Genomic DNA, 15,639 nt, shown 5'->3' on the forward strand with positions numbered 1-15,639 from the left:
TGCTGTTTAAATTGTTTCTTCGTTCAATATATCTTGTTTTAGTGTGGTGTCTGTGTTTTTATTAATTTACTGTATGTATGGTTGAAAGAGCTCACGGCTTATTTGGTCCTAAGTGATAACTGGAGCCCATAGGCATTAAGACATGAGATTTAAGCCTCAATTGTAGGATTTAGCGTGTTCCAGCTTTTAAACCGAAACGCCTTATAGGTACAGTTGTAATACCTACCTACCCGTACCTCTAAAACTGAAGTTTTATATAATATTATCATCGTAACAAAGTGGTACCTCTCTAGCCGTTTCGGCTCTCAATTAAATAGTTATTATGATCTAGTAAAAAACATTTGTTGTATTCAGATAAAAGTCTGCTAAATTCGGGATTCGGTCACAGCGGTCCCAGGTAGAGAATTTATGGTGTGTACATATATGATGTATATTATATTGTAAAAAATGGAAACGATTATTGGTTTTTTAAATTGAATTTATTGGCCGGCTGACGTGGCCTAATTTGATCGGAATTATTTACAATCAATATTAGCAACTAACCAAAATCGAGACGGGTTCTGACAGATCTTCCGCACGCTACGATGGCTGAGACGAGAGAGAGAGAGAGAGAGATTTTTATTTATTTATTCCTACCTATTTTCCTTTCTATGCCTTGAGAGGGTATTTTAGCATCTCCTTGACGTGTAGGTGAGCTCACGGGGCTCAAATCGGAGTATTGCTAACACTGGCCCTAACAAGGGTAGTATTTTGCAGAATGTACCACCGGATCGGAAACGCGACTTACTGAGAATATCCTAAATTTCAGTAGTTAATTGAAAACGCTTTGATCGATACAGGTGTTTATTTTACTTCCATGGTTTTCCTAGTTAGCTGATTTCGATGTGTAAGAAAGAATGAACCCTACAAATATATCACTCTATCTATACATATAAATAAAATTGGTGTGTCCGTTTGTAATATTGAAATAGCCGTTTTATTACTAAATGCATATGAATATATACATACGGTACTTACACCAAAATAACATTTTTTACAATTTTTTGTCTCTGTCTGTTTGTTCCGGCTAATCTCTGGAACGGTTTGACCGATTTTGACGAGACTTTCACTGATAGGTAGCTGATGATATAAGGAGTAACTTAGGTTACTTTTTTTAGACTAGCTTCGCCCCGCGACGTCACCCGCGGTACGACAATAAACGCGGGTAACACCGCGGGACTCAACTATCAATAATAAAATTTAATGTTTCCGAAGCGAAGCGAGGGCGGGTCGCCTGTACGAAATAAAATAAATAACGTAATACTATACTATAGGCCTGATCATATAAATTAAAATAAATCGTTATTTTCCTATCTAAAATGTCCTCGGTAAGTACTAAAAAGCCCATACTATTTCTTATTAATGGCACTTTAGATTTATTTTATGGCTCATGTATTTAGGCACAGCAGCTGAACATGTTTTCTTAAAATGAAATACCCCCTAAAAACTAATGTAAAACATTGATATAGTAAAAAAGTCGTATATTACCATCCATTTGTATGACAATGATTTTTTTTTTATTGCCCTTGTAGGCAGACGAGCATACGGCCCACCTGATGGTGAGTGGTTACCGTCGCCCATGGACTTCAGCAATGCCAGGGGCAGAGCCAAGCCGCTGCCTAACGAAAAACCTACGCTCTCGCTGAGACAGTTTTATAAAAGCGTTTATATCATTGGTGGTTTGATCGAAAGGCGTTAGGTGTAATCAAACGATTGGGCTCGGCCGTCAGATTCGGGACAGGAAGCATCTTTTTCTATCCAACTGGTGGTAACTGGCAAATATCGAAAAAAGAATACACGAAATGTTTCGTGACGTTGCCGCTGTCATGGTTCCTATTCAACTGCTTTTAAGTGATTTTATGAACTTTATGGTAACTTTTTATGGTTATTAATGAATGAATGGTTTATTTTATTTCAGACAACAATAAGTCCATATGTGTACATAGTATCATTGAAACAAACTCAAAATTAACAAAACCAATCAAATAAAAAAGATAAATTTATTAAAAGTAATTATCAGTTGAATACATCTCAAATATTCTATTCAATTGATACTTACTTCGAACCAACCATTATTATTATTATTATTATTATTGTTTAGTCCGCAAGTGAACCATGGTACAATGGTTCAAGTACCGACAGTCATAACAGTTATGGTATGGACCTTTTTATGGTAACTAAGACCTTTAGGTCAAGTCTTATTTTAATTTTAATGATAACTTTTTTATATGAAATATGATATGAAATGAAATGAAGTTGATTATTATGAAACATGGCATGAAATGAAATGAAAACGAAACGAAATGAAATGAGATGATATGGGATGAAGTATAATCTCAGTAAAATGGTGGTCATTTACTGAGACTTTTTCAATAGACTTTTTGGAAGATCCCGAGAAGTTACGTTCAGCAACTTTGTTTCATTTTTCCACATTTGTGCACTTTCACAGATATTAAACGGTTAATAAACCACCGTTATTACACATTTAAACCTGAAGAAACACTAATTAGACAAAATAAAACAAAATCACACAACTTCACTCCTCGCGTTCCCGCCAAAAAGTCCTATTCAGCTGGTGGTAACTGTCAAATATCGAAAAAAGAATGCACGTTACGTTGCCTCTGTCGTTGTGCGAGAGAGAGAAAGAGAGCACGTTATACCCGTTACGCACCCTCACTTCGCGATACGCACGTCAAAATATATTATGTTAATGTTGCAGAATCGGACAGCAGACATCCGTCATCGAACGAATTTCATCACGACGAAAACGTCATATATTTAAGGCAATTTTCTTTTTCGGCCTTAGAGCCAAAGGTCTTGCTTGAGGTTTTCTAGTAGGCGTTCGGGATATGTGTGTCTTGACGGACTTTTTTTTTTATTGCTTAGTTGAGTGGATGAGCTCACAACCCACCTGGCGTTAAGTGGTTACTGGAGCCCATAGACATCTACAACGTAAATGCGCCACCCACCTTGAGATATAAGTTCTAAGGTTTCAGTATAGTTACAACGGCTGCCCTTCAAACCGAAACGCATTACTGCTTCACGGCAGAAATAGGCAGGGTGGTGGTACTTATCCGTGTGGACTTACAAGAGATGCTACCACCAGTAAAATAACGAATAATCCAGATGTTTTTCGAGTCCTTCAACAGTATGTCCGGCGATAACGGCATCGCAAACCACGAATTGGACCGCGGCTGCCACCACGTCTCCCCTGCCGTCTGGAAGGTAGCATGCGGCATAGCCAGGACCACCCTCTGGTCGCCCGGTCAAATATCTATTTCAAACCAACTGCCTCAACACTGTTAATAAAATAAAATAAAACTTAAATAGTGATGTGGATTATACCGGTTGTGAGAATATTTTATTTCAACGCAATGGAAATTCCAAAGCATTGACCTTATACCTCATTCTGAGGGACGGTTATGAGACCTACAAAAAATCATTACGGACTCTTCAAATGCCTTCATATTCTTGTGAAACCTCTCAATATATATCTTTTAAAAAAAAACCAAAGTTTTTCCGTTTGTTTTTCCCCAATTCTGACCTCATTTTGCGTCCGAACCAGTTAAACTTTCATGCGACAAGCCATTTAACATTACGTATACCTGAGTATAACTTTACCGGCGCTGCGATTTTCTACCAGCGGAAGCGACGATTCTCGCCGAAGACGCCCTTTTTACTTAACCGAATTTATTGCGGCCACTTAATAATAAAGCTTCCGGCCAACTGTTAATTTCCCTCTGTTTGCTTAATGGCCGCTTTCGGGCTTCCACCCCTGTATTGTTCGTTAGCTACGAAACGGCTACTTACTTATGCAGAAGTACCTACATAACGTAACCGGGGCACGGATCGTACATTGCATATCGAGAGTCGATTTATATTTTACGCTAGTCTGCCAATATGGAAAGGGAACGAGCGAACCGAAAATAAATATCGGGTAAGACAAACGCTGCTACTTAAACCTTCTTTAAGGATTCATGGGTCGGGCCTCCCAAAAGCCGCGTTCATTAGAGAATACTAAATATGTACAAAGCTGAATATTGGTGAATATTCCACGAAAAATCCTCGTCTTTTTTTTATTAATAGGTAATAGTAAGAAATGGTTTAGATATTTTAGTTTTAACTGTCCCATGAGGAGAGTAAATTAGCATTTAAATATATACATATATGTACAACTATTTGGTAATAACCTAACCTAAGGTTAGCAACCTAATTTGGACTTTTCGCAAGTGATTTTAGGAGACCTAGTCTATATATGTTGTTTGAAAGGACAAGAAGGAATGGAGGAACATAGTCCAAACAAAAGTGCTCCGTAAAGGTCACGGACCTCAGCGCTGAAGAACACGATGCGAAGAGGAGTCCATTTATGTAAGCCTGAAAGTTGATCACATCAGTCAATGCCTGTTATTATTGGGAGTGGCACATGGGTAGAAAATGATGATGAAGAAATTACTAATTATCAAATAAAAGTATTACTATATTATACAAACCTGAACTTTCTTTTTGACTGAATGACAGACTTCATGAAACTCCATGAACTATATGACACTGAAGTAAAATCCTTTTTAAAAACTGAAGAGTTTTAAATAATAAAGATCACAAAGGTTTTTCTTTACACATATACGTATATATTAAAGAGTCAATGATGTATAACTGGAACAAAATAACATCTTCAATTTGATATGAAAACGTACGCCGGTGAACGTAATCTTCGATTCCCAGACCGGAATAAAGCGTCTGGCTCTGACATAACTAACTAGGATAGCGAAGTGACCTCAAATCAATATTCGAAGTCAATACCTCGAATAATAACAGGCTTTAGGTCGTACCATTCCTAATCTTCGAAGTTCAAACTAAGTTTAAACGCACGTCCTTTGAATTTCTAAATCAAAGCTGATCGTAACGTGTAATTGTAATATTAACCACTAACCATTAGGCCAAAATACACAAACTGGAATTACATTTTAATTTCTGTGCTTTGGTCTAATGGTTGGTGTGGCCTTTTACGGTTTCGTTGTTTAAATATCGGTTGAAGTCGTTGTCTCTGTAGCCAGAATACATGTGAAAAGGGCTCCGGCCCGTTTTCCTGGAAAAAATTGTTTATTTATAGAAGTGAAACTTCTTTAGAATCGTTGGGTGTGATTTCAAACTCGATGAAACGAAAAAATTAAACGCAAATTTAAAATTTCAATTCACAGAGAGCGCTACCTCATACTATAAAAGATAATTTACAATTATTTCTAGTTAGTTACGAGCTCGAGAACGTCTATCAACTGTTCAGGAATTGTTTAATTTACGTGCAGTGACATCTGTTGATAACCAAAGAGAAATTTTCTCTTGCTAAATCATACTTACCTGGCGTTAGGAGTGGGTGATATAAATCGTATATAGATTCAATATCTATATATCGCAGCAATATCGTTGAATACGATATCGCCCCGCACGAAATCTATATATCGATATCAGCCGATACACGATATTGCTCGATGTGATGCGCATCGCCATATCGCGATATCGGACCGATTCGTGAATCGAAATCTATATTTCGATATCAGCCGATACACGATATTGCTCGATGTGATGCGCATCGGCATATCGTACCGATTCGTTAATATCAGCAATATTCGTTTGGTTCGTATCGAATCGGCCAGAGTGAGTGAGCGCGCGATAGGGATATCATGTAATGAATGAAACAGAAATAGGCATTATCCATACAATTGTAAACCTTATATTTAAGTCAATATGTCTGTAGATTATTCTTAGCGTATCAGCAGGATACAATTAAGGAAAGAAGTTTCAACTTTCGACCCTAACTTGAATGCAGTATAGCCTATTTGCATCGTTGAATTTAATTTCACGCGCTTTGACCTTGAACTAGAATTTTTGGACAAGTGTTTATAAATACTTAAAAGTTTTTTGTGTTTGATTTTTAAAGTACACATTTTTCTATTTTTAGTTGAATCCAAATAATTGAGTTTATTTCTTGTGTTTGTATTAAACTTTTGAAATCTACACTCTTTTGGTATATTTTGTAATTTTAAATTAAGACACAAAATACTAAAAACTGAAAATAATGTAGCCAGTCCTAAGCCTGGTAAAAGCATGAAGGAAAGTTTTTTTGATATTTTTATTTTCATGTTCTTTTTATTACTTTAAGATCATATTATATATTGATATCAGAAAACCAACCGTATAACGTTGACTTAAATCTATATCTACTACGATATTATATCAGCGTATCGTTTCAAATCTCAAATATCATGAATCGAGAAAATCTACTAGCATCCATCAATATATAGATTCAGAAAATATATAGATTCAATATCCGATATTGATCCTCGATATATAGATACGATTCGATACGTGGCAAAACCGATATTACCCACTCCTACCTGGCGTAGAGATACCGTGATAATGCAAGCGGTTCCCCCAGGGTGAGGCTGCTCCATTGCACTGTGGAGTGGTTGGTGGTTGACCCTTGCGATTATTCTTATTTTTTATAAGTTTCACTTCTACCGTGTGTGACTTGCACACACACACATTTCGTATTAACCTGTCTCTTTGTGTATCGCATTTTTAAAGGCATGTTTTAGTTAGCGCATCGCCTATTCGTCCCAACCAAACTACAGTAAGGTCTCAGATGAAAGCGTTCATAAAAATGCCAAAAACAATCTAATCGCTGCGCACTGCAAAGCTGTTATATTCTGTAAAAAAATATACTATTCTATGTGTTTCTTTTTTAGAAATATTGTACAAGTGTTTACAACAACAATAAAAGTCGGTTAAATGTAAAACGCGTTTTATAACGAACAAACCAAGACAGAATTGTTAATATTAAATTTGTAAACTTAATGAGTGCTTCATCACGCTGACTGTGGTTCTTTAATTAATGAAATATCTTCCTTTTTTATTTGGTGCCGCCATTTTTTAAGTTGATGATAATACGCCAGAAATCTTAGGTTTGCTCACAGCCGCCCTGAACTGAAGCGGTTACCGAGGCCTATAGAAATAACGACGGGAAAGTCATCCACTTTAACACTTTGTAGGTCACCGGTGCCCTACGCGGCGCACAGATATAATTATGTCGATTTCTGTTACTAAGACACCTAGATTGTCTAAAATTCCCTTTTTGTTTTTGGAACGATGTTCCATATGGGACGATGCGGAGGGGTACACTAACCGGGGAAAAAACGTCCGTAACGTAAGATTTTTTTATTTAGTTTGTTATCAACAGATGTCGCTGCACGTAAATTCAACAAATCCTGAATCGCGGTGACGAGATGTTGCACAGTTGATAGACCTTCTCGTATTTCTCTTGCTTAATCATACTTACCTGGCGTAGGGGATACCGTGATCATGCAGGCGATTCCCCCAGGACGAGGCTACTCCATTGCACTGCGGAGTCGTTGACCCTTGCGATTATCCCTAATGCGGATGACTCGGACGCGTAATTTTTATAAATCATTGTGAATAAAATAAAGTTGATAACTTTGTAAAGGTGTTTGTTTATTTTTTTGATCAATAAAAAAACATAATAATAAATGTATACCCGAATAATTATTTTCTTTATACCTCGAATAAAACTTATAATTAATATTTTTGTAATAAGGGACTTCGTTCCTATCCGGTGTTCCACGACACAACACATCTTTTTTTTTTAAAGTATTTTAGTCTTTTAGATTTGTTAGATATAAATTCATTCTCAGCTTCTTCGGATTTGTCTTTCCTCGAGTCTACTAAATATTCCGGCACCTTAGTATCAGAAATCGATATAATTACTTCAATGCGCCACGAAGGGCACCGGTGACAAACACGGCACAGCAATAAAAAAAATATATATATAAGATCGAAGTCTAAAGTATGTTGTATCACAACTGTCTCAATCTCCCAATTAATGACGACGCGTGGAGAAACAAACAAAATACTAAATCTCTTTTTTTTTTCATGAATCACACATTCGTACATAACATGTATAGAAACCGTGTCGTTATCTGAACAACTATAATACGTAATGACAATCTATTATCTAGGGAAATTACCTAGACGTTGTCCGTGTCCTGTCGTTCGGTCACGTGCCAAAGTGGCCTGTACAGGGTTGTCACCTTGATAAGGTTAATAGTCATTCTCGCTTTAAAATGACTGATAAGGACAGTATTTTATTTTTTTAAACAGCATTTATGATCAGAGAAGCATATTATTATTAATATCTGATTTGATTACATTCTTTTAAAATATTGATTGGACGGATATACGATTAATAAAATGTCATATTTCCTTTTTATAGTGAAAATTGCCCTTTGTTTTCAAAATACTGAGAAATAAAACGCATTAAAATAAGCCTCAGCTCTTGTGAATAACATATTAACGTGATCCAGACCCTTGAAAATAATGAAATTAACATTATTACAAAGGATATATGTACGAATAAAAAATATTTATTTTTCTCTCTTTGTGCAACCCTAACACATTCCATCATGAGCATAGACCTCTCACATGCATGGTCCATGCATTCATTCTCGTCGCTCTGACCAATATTTAATTGACTATATCTAAGTGTATCTACGAAGACATAAATATGGAGTCCATTATTTACAGTTTCATCAATGCGCCGACCTTAATCTCCTAGAATGGCTGATAGAGATTGACTCAGGAAATCTCCGTTGATCGATTAACGCCGAGGCCGGTCGTCCTCTTCAATTTATATCGCAAACAGAGCGCACCTTTTGTGTACCGAAAACGAAATTTATCGGGTTCAGTAAATTTATATTCATTCACATGCAAAAGTTTTGGGGAGCACCTTTTGTTTCCTGTTTTTTCTTTTAATTCGCAATCTATGTTTTTCGTATCTTTGTTTGTAAAACGAAATATAATATTTTAAAGGCTTCCGGCTTAACGAAGTCAGATTGACCATCGACTTCAACAATCCTTTGGACTATGTCGGTTACCATGTTTTCCTGCGAATCTTCTCATTTCTGATTTGATGATGGTCACAAGATAACTTATTGAGGTTCGCGTGGATCCGCTGGATGCAAGCAGCGCAGTACCGATCTTTGTGGCGAGGCTTGGGGGAGGAAAATTTCCAACAGTGGACGTCTGTGGGCTGATAGAATAGAATAGAACATTAAAATTTTGTTAGTAACTTAAACAAGCGAAGGACTTTGCGGACTATCAAAACCGCAGTTTAATTACCCAACAATTGATTTTAAATCAAATTTAATAATCAAATATTCAAAGAAACTTTATTTTTGATAACAAAAAGCCGTGTAATAGAATACTTTACATACATGAATTTCTATGTAGCTAATATCCAGGCACGTTTTGAAATCGTGATTGCGAGTACATACTTACCCTTTTGCATTATTACATCGCTTATCGATACCATTTGTTTTACCCAAAGAGATTGGACAAAGAACTCGAGAGCCTTTGTTTGTGCACATTCGGTATCGGCCCGTTTCCGCATTAAGTTTACCTTGGAGGCATTCCCGAAATTGATTGGTGCGACGCAATTTTCTTTTGACGTTAATGAAATTGTCTTTTGGACAGTATCTTTTTAACGTTATATAGAGGATGTGCCTAGATTGTTTGTGTTTATCAAAGGAATTGTGTGTGTAGTTGAAATTAGACGAGCGAAGGAGGATTAGTAAAATGAACGAAAGGTGGTTTGATTGTTGTAGATAGAAATCCCGCTACCTGATGATGTGGTTATCGGAACCCATAGACATAATGGTCTGGTTGCAGGTGAGGTTGAGCTATCGTCGTACCGATGTCTGGCCCTTCGGATCAGAACGCACGAATGAATGCTCCGTGGTAGAAATAGGTCGATCGTGCTTGTTCAGATGCAAATACGCCCACTATTTTAATAATCGATGTTAAGATGTCGAGGGCAGTATGAATGAAACGTTGTTTAGGAATGCACCTCTTATAAGATCGTACGATATCGATGTTCATTGGTTTAAGATGTTAAAACTGTCATAATGTCAAAATGGCTTTCTACTTTTCTTGATTAGCTCTCTGGTTACTGCTACTAGGTTTTTGTACGGGGAAGGAAGAGTTTGTTTGCTGCTTCCCCAGCAGCACTATCCAGTTACTTTTCTGCCTGACTTTTTTCGCTACGAACAGTAGGCCGTATTTTTAGTCTACACTTTTAGATAACACCACCCTCCCTATTTCTACTGTGAAACAGTAATGCGTTCGGTTTCGAAAGGTGATGCAGCGATTACAATTATACGATACAAAATGATTTTCAAAAGTGACGGTATTTACATCTGTAGACTTCAACAATTATACATTACCGGTTCAAAAATGATTACATCACCAAAACATTAATAAAATACAAAATGAATATTTTTATGTAACGTAGGTAATCAGTGTTTTTACGTTGGGATTAACTTGCTGAAAACCCATCTATAGATGGATACAGTTTGTGCCGGTCTGGGAGAAAACTGGCAAATTGCGTTTTCAATTTTGAATAAAACGAAACAAGGGCTTGTTACGCCACCTCGGAAGAGCTGGAACGAAATGAAAAAGGTCAATCAGGGAAGAGATGGGTAGGATTTAGTGTAATCCCAACCTACTGCGGATTCGAAGGAGATAAAAGCAAAAGGGAAGGTACTCGTTACGTCCGAAACGGCCCCTTTAATTGGTGGATTAGACGCTGTCAGTTTTACTCCGTTAATGGAGGCTGGCTTAAAAAATATTTTTGTTGCAATTTTCATTCTATGATTTGACGCGTGCTAAGCCCATAAAATTGGGATTATTTGAATTTCAAATTTGTACAACAGTTGGAGTTCAACTGTAGAGAGCGTGTAACTACATTTCCATTTTTTATTGCCTTAAATGAACTAACTCGACTCGATACACTACAGAAAAAATGTCGCTGCTCTAGTTTAAATACAAGATTGTTGTCATAATTGCATTGCATTTGTAGATTAGTTGCCTTCTCTAACTGCCTTCTTCAATACCGGATCGCGTGATTACTTCAGACGTTAAAACAGGACAAGATGATTGTATATGTCCATGCGAGGGAATTTAGCGAGCCAGAAAATGAACACAAACAACCCACTAAACTGTTTACGGAGCCCATAAGCATCAACAACGAAAATGCTGCTACCTACCATGTGATATGAGTTTTAAGTCTCAGTTTTATGACGACTGCCACACCCATCCAACCGAAATGCATTACAGCTCCACGGCAGAAATAGACAAGTTGATTTTAGTTTTTTGTATGTAATCTATTTATTAATACGCGCAAAAGCAAAAAAAATGTACCCTTTTTTACGAATATTGCGCGAACAGAGGAGTATAAAAATTTTCACACTTATAGAGAATATCGAGAAGGAATGCAGAATATTATTATTTTTTTTTTGATTATGCATAAAAAATACATTAAATCAATATATAAAAAATAATACACTACCATGTCATTGACACACCACATGTATATCATGCACATATACTCTTTGTTTATTGTCAAATTTTTGTTATTATTTGAAGTCTGTTCTCAAATTGAGAATAAATTAATATTGTTTGTGTTTAACATTATTTGTCTATAGTATAGTCTTGGTGAAATCTGTGATTATAGAAATATAATAAATAGTCTTTGAAAATAGAACCATAATAATTTTCAATTCAGTATAATCGAATTTCGACTACTGGGGGCCCACTAATTAGAAATAAAACGATACCAAAAAAATTAAGTGTGCGTTCGGTAGCTTGCTCACCATAAAGTTGTGCATATGCTTTAAATTAAGGTAAAGCCGGTATGATCATCTATTCATGCACGTTACACTCCATTATTTTCAAAACATATCATGCGGTTACATATCATGTAATCATTTAACAATCGTTTAACTATAATCAGTGATATAGGTCGAGGTCTTTCTAGTCATTTCAGTCGTATTCAGGGAATGAGGCCGTTTACGACTCTTATTTACGATGTTTCCGTCGCATTGTGCCATCCGACCACCTGAATCCCGAAACCAGAGATTTGATATCCGAAACCATAATAAGAGTTTGACTGGAGAAATCTTCAGGGTCCTTCCGTCTTGTAATTTATTTCGGTGAATGTAACAAAGAACGGTTTTATTTTATTTTATTCAAACCGAAACGAGAATTCTTGGTTAGAAAACAAAAAAAATTGTCACGAAATTATGAAATGTTTTCGAAATAAAAAGATTACGCTTAGATACGTAGCTTGACGTAAAGAATGCAAAGTTAGGACTACTGAAGCCGAAAATATTATCATGTTCTTTCCGTTAACGTACAACTAAAACAAAATTCAAATGTTAAGATATGAAATAAATATTTGATTTAAATTTAATTGCGCTTTGAAAAATATTTTTTGTGACAATAATTTTTTCTCTTCTTTTCCGAAGAGTTAATATTTCGTATTTCATTTATTTCTTTGAGAACCATCTACAGTTTTATTCAGTAGACTATATCATTATTTCCTGATATTTTTAGAATTAATAGTTTTGAGCAACATTTACAATGATTAATGTTATGTGTAATGTTTAAAAATAATACGAATAATAAAAAAATAAAAAACTAAAGAATTCAATAATTGAAATCTCCTTGGTTTTCTTTGGCAGGAAACCGTTCGTCGAATCCCGAATAATTTTGTAATCTCACAAACATACAAGTTATGCTATCGTAAAATAAATCCTATATTCGTATTCATTTTTATTGTTTGTACTAAAAATAAAGATGCGAGATGAAAATTCCCTAAATGTGGATCGTTAAACAGAATAAAAAAACAAAATGTGTGCAATTCACACATGGTAGAAGTGAAACCTTCCAAAATTAAAATACAATTATCCTAAACGTCTTAAGTATATGTAAAATTTTGTCATTAGTAAATAAATGTAAGGTAGCGCCCTCTGTGAATTGATATTTTAATTTCACGTATAATCCTAAATTAAAATTCACTACAAGAGCTTTCATACACACGTTAGTATTAAAAAATCTCACAGATGGCGCTGTATTAAATAGTATGTATATTTCTGTCTCATTCTTTGCTGGCTTCATCCTACACATTTTTGTAATTGTGTCTCTTACCTGTCGTTTTTTCCGTTGCATCCGGTTTGAAATCACAACGATTCTAAAGAAAAACTCATGTGTCCTCTCCATGGACGCCGGTAGGATTTTCACTTTAGTTATAAAAGCTGATCACTGGTGGTAGGACCTCTTGGGAGTCCGCACGGGTAGGTACCACCGCCCCGCCTATTTCCGCCGTGAAGCAGTAATGCGTTTCGGTTCAAAGGGCGGGATAGCCGTTGTAGCTATACTGAGATCTTAGAACTTATATCTCAAGGTGGGTGGTACATTTACGTTGTAGATGTCTATAGGCTCCAGTAACCACTTAACACCAGGTGGGCTGTGAGCTCATCCATCCATCTAAGCAATAAAAAAAAGCTGAAGTCCATACGGGATGCAATGAGGTTGTTTCCAAAACGGGAACCAACTACTTTCTTGACGCTAACAGTAAATAATCACTTACGTCATGTTTCATGAACCCTTACGTGCATCAAAAACAAACGACCCCCGCATTGTATCAAGAACAAGCCGCAACAAGTAATAATTAATTGTTTTACATTGCCTGCAAATTATTTTATTAGCGCTATCCTTAGCTAATAGCTGGGATAAAATGTCAATGAAATAGGTTAATATATTTGTTACTCTATTCGAATGAAATATTAAACTCATCGTCATAGTTCAAGATAGGCGACAGCATTCTCGTTGTAATTTTCTGTTTATTGCTTAGGTTGGCGGACGAGCTCACGGCCCACCTGGTGTTAAGCGGTTACCAGAGCCCATAGACATCCACAGCGTAAATGTCGCCACCTACCTTGAGATATAAGTTCTAAGGTCTCAGTATAGTTACAACGGCTGCCTCACCCTTCAAACCGAAACGCATTACTGCTTCACGGCAGGATTAGACAGGGTGGAGGTACCTACCCGTTCGGACTCACAAGAGGTCCTACCACCAGTAATTACGCAAATTATAATTTTGCGGGTTTGATTTGTATTACACGATGTTATTCCTTCACCGTGGAAGTCAATCGTGAACATTTGTTGAGTACGTATTTTATTAGAAAAATTGGTACCCGCCTGCGGGATTCGAACACCGGTGCATCGCTCAACCCGAATGCACCGGACGTCTTATCCTTTAGGCCACGACGACAAACGCAAATTGGTAACGTTAAACGGATAGAGCGCCGTGAGTCAAATTCGACACATGGTCCTTTATCACCCTAAGAGGTTTGAAGCAATCTGCGTGATCTTCCGTAGACCCCGATGCTGGTTGAGGAAACTGTAACATAAAAACAGGCTATAATAACATCGTTAACAAAAATAGCGAAGTTTTCAACGAAGATTAGCCGAATAACGTAATTTCCTCTTCACGGATCGGACGTTAATGGCCTATTCATCAAAGGCTATAAATGTTAGGAGATAGAGAAAAAAAAACGCCACATGGGCCTGTTAGACTACGCTAGTAAAGAATTCTGTGGTTATGATGTTTTTTTTTTTTTTTATAACAACTAAGAGGCAAACGAGCAAGACGGGTCACCCGATGGTAAGTGATTCACCGCCGCCCACGGTCACCAGCGTTTACGCCAGTGCGTTGCCTTCAGATAAGAATATGCTCTTTTCTTGAATAACCCAATGTCGCAGTTGTTGGGGAAGACCGCTGATGGCAACGAATTCCAGAGATTCACTGTGCGTAGCAGAAAACTGTTTTAACTTTTTTTTTTTATGTATACGTTAACAAGCGAATTATCTAATAACTAGCTTTTGCCAGCGACTTCGTCCACGTGGAATAGTTCACAAATAATGCTTTATTTAGAACAAATTTGGTTAGCGTGAAAAACGTTATAGTGAGCCAACCTTAACATATAGACATATGCTGTCGCGGACTTTTTTTAGACCTTTTAAAGGGGAGCAATTCTGTCATACATTACTTTAGCGAAACTTTAACCTTTTCTGCAGCGCACGCAGTCGAAGCTCTCGAAAGTGAATAAAACCCCGATTTTGAAACATTCTTTATTGATGCTGCGCTTACATTGGTCTTAGCGTGATGTTATATAGCCTATGCCTATAGCCTTACTCGATAAATGGGCTATCTAACACTGAAATAATTTTTCAAATCGGACCAGCAGTTCCTCAAAATAGCGCGTTCAAACAAACAAACTCTTCAGCTTTATAATATTACTAGCGACCCGCCCTCGCTTCGCTTCGGAAACATTAAAACACACATGAAACCAAAAAAATAAAATAAAAAAAAATTAAAAAAAAGTGGCCTATGTTCATCAGGGACAATGTCGGCTTCTAATGGAAAAAGAATTTTTCAAATCGGTCCAGTAGTTTCGGAGCCTATTCGAAACAAACAAACAAACAAATCTTTCCTCTTTATAATATTAGTATAGATAGTATAGATAAAATTTAAATCTGAAAATGTTCAGTTTCTCAGCAACTATGCAACATATTATAGTTGAACCTCTATTCTTACGTATAATACGAAATGAATTATTATTTTTTATGTATTCTATGTAAATTTATTTATATTACAGCGTTTTGTTTAATATGTATAACTGTATACCA

At 36.4% G+C, this 15,639-nt stretch overlaps 1 protein-coding gene and 1 pseudogene across 1 annotated transcript in view; both read left to right on the forward strand.

Moving 5' to 3' along the window:
• _Bre4 (glycosyltransferase) overlaps window positions 1–15,639 on the forward strand; it is a 188,677-nt gene that overhangs the window by 132,356 nt on the left and 40,682 nt on the right. The gene's annotated exons all lie outside the window — the stretch shown is intronic.
• LOC119631202 (U1 spliceosomal RNA) lies at window positions 7,365–7,507 on the forward strand (annotated as a pseudogene).

Source organism: Bombyx mori, chromosome 3 (assembly GCF_030269925.1).
Source record: "Bombyx mori chromosome 3, ASM3026992v2".
NCBI lineage: Eukaryota > Metazoa > Arthropoda > Insecta > Lepidoptera > Bombycidae > Bombyx > Bombyx mori.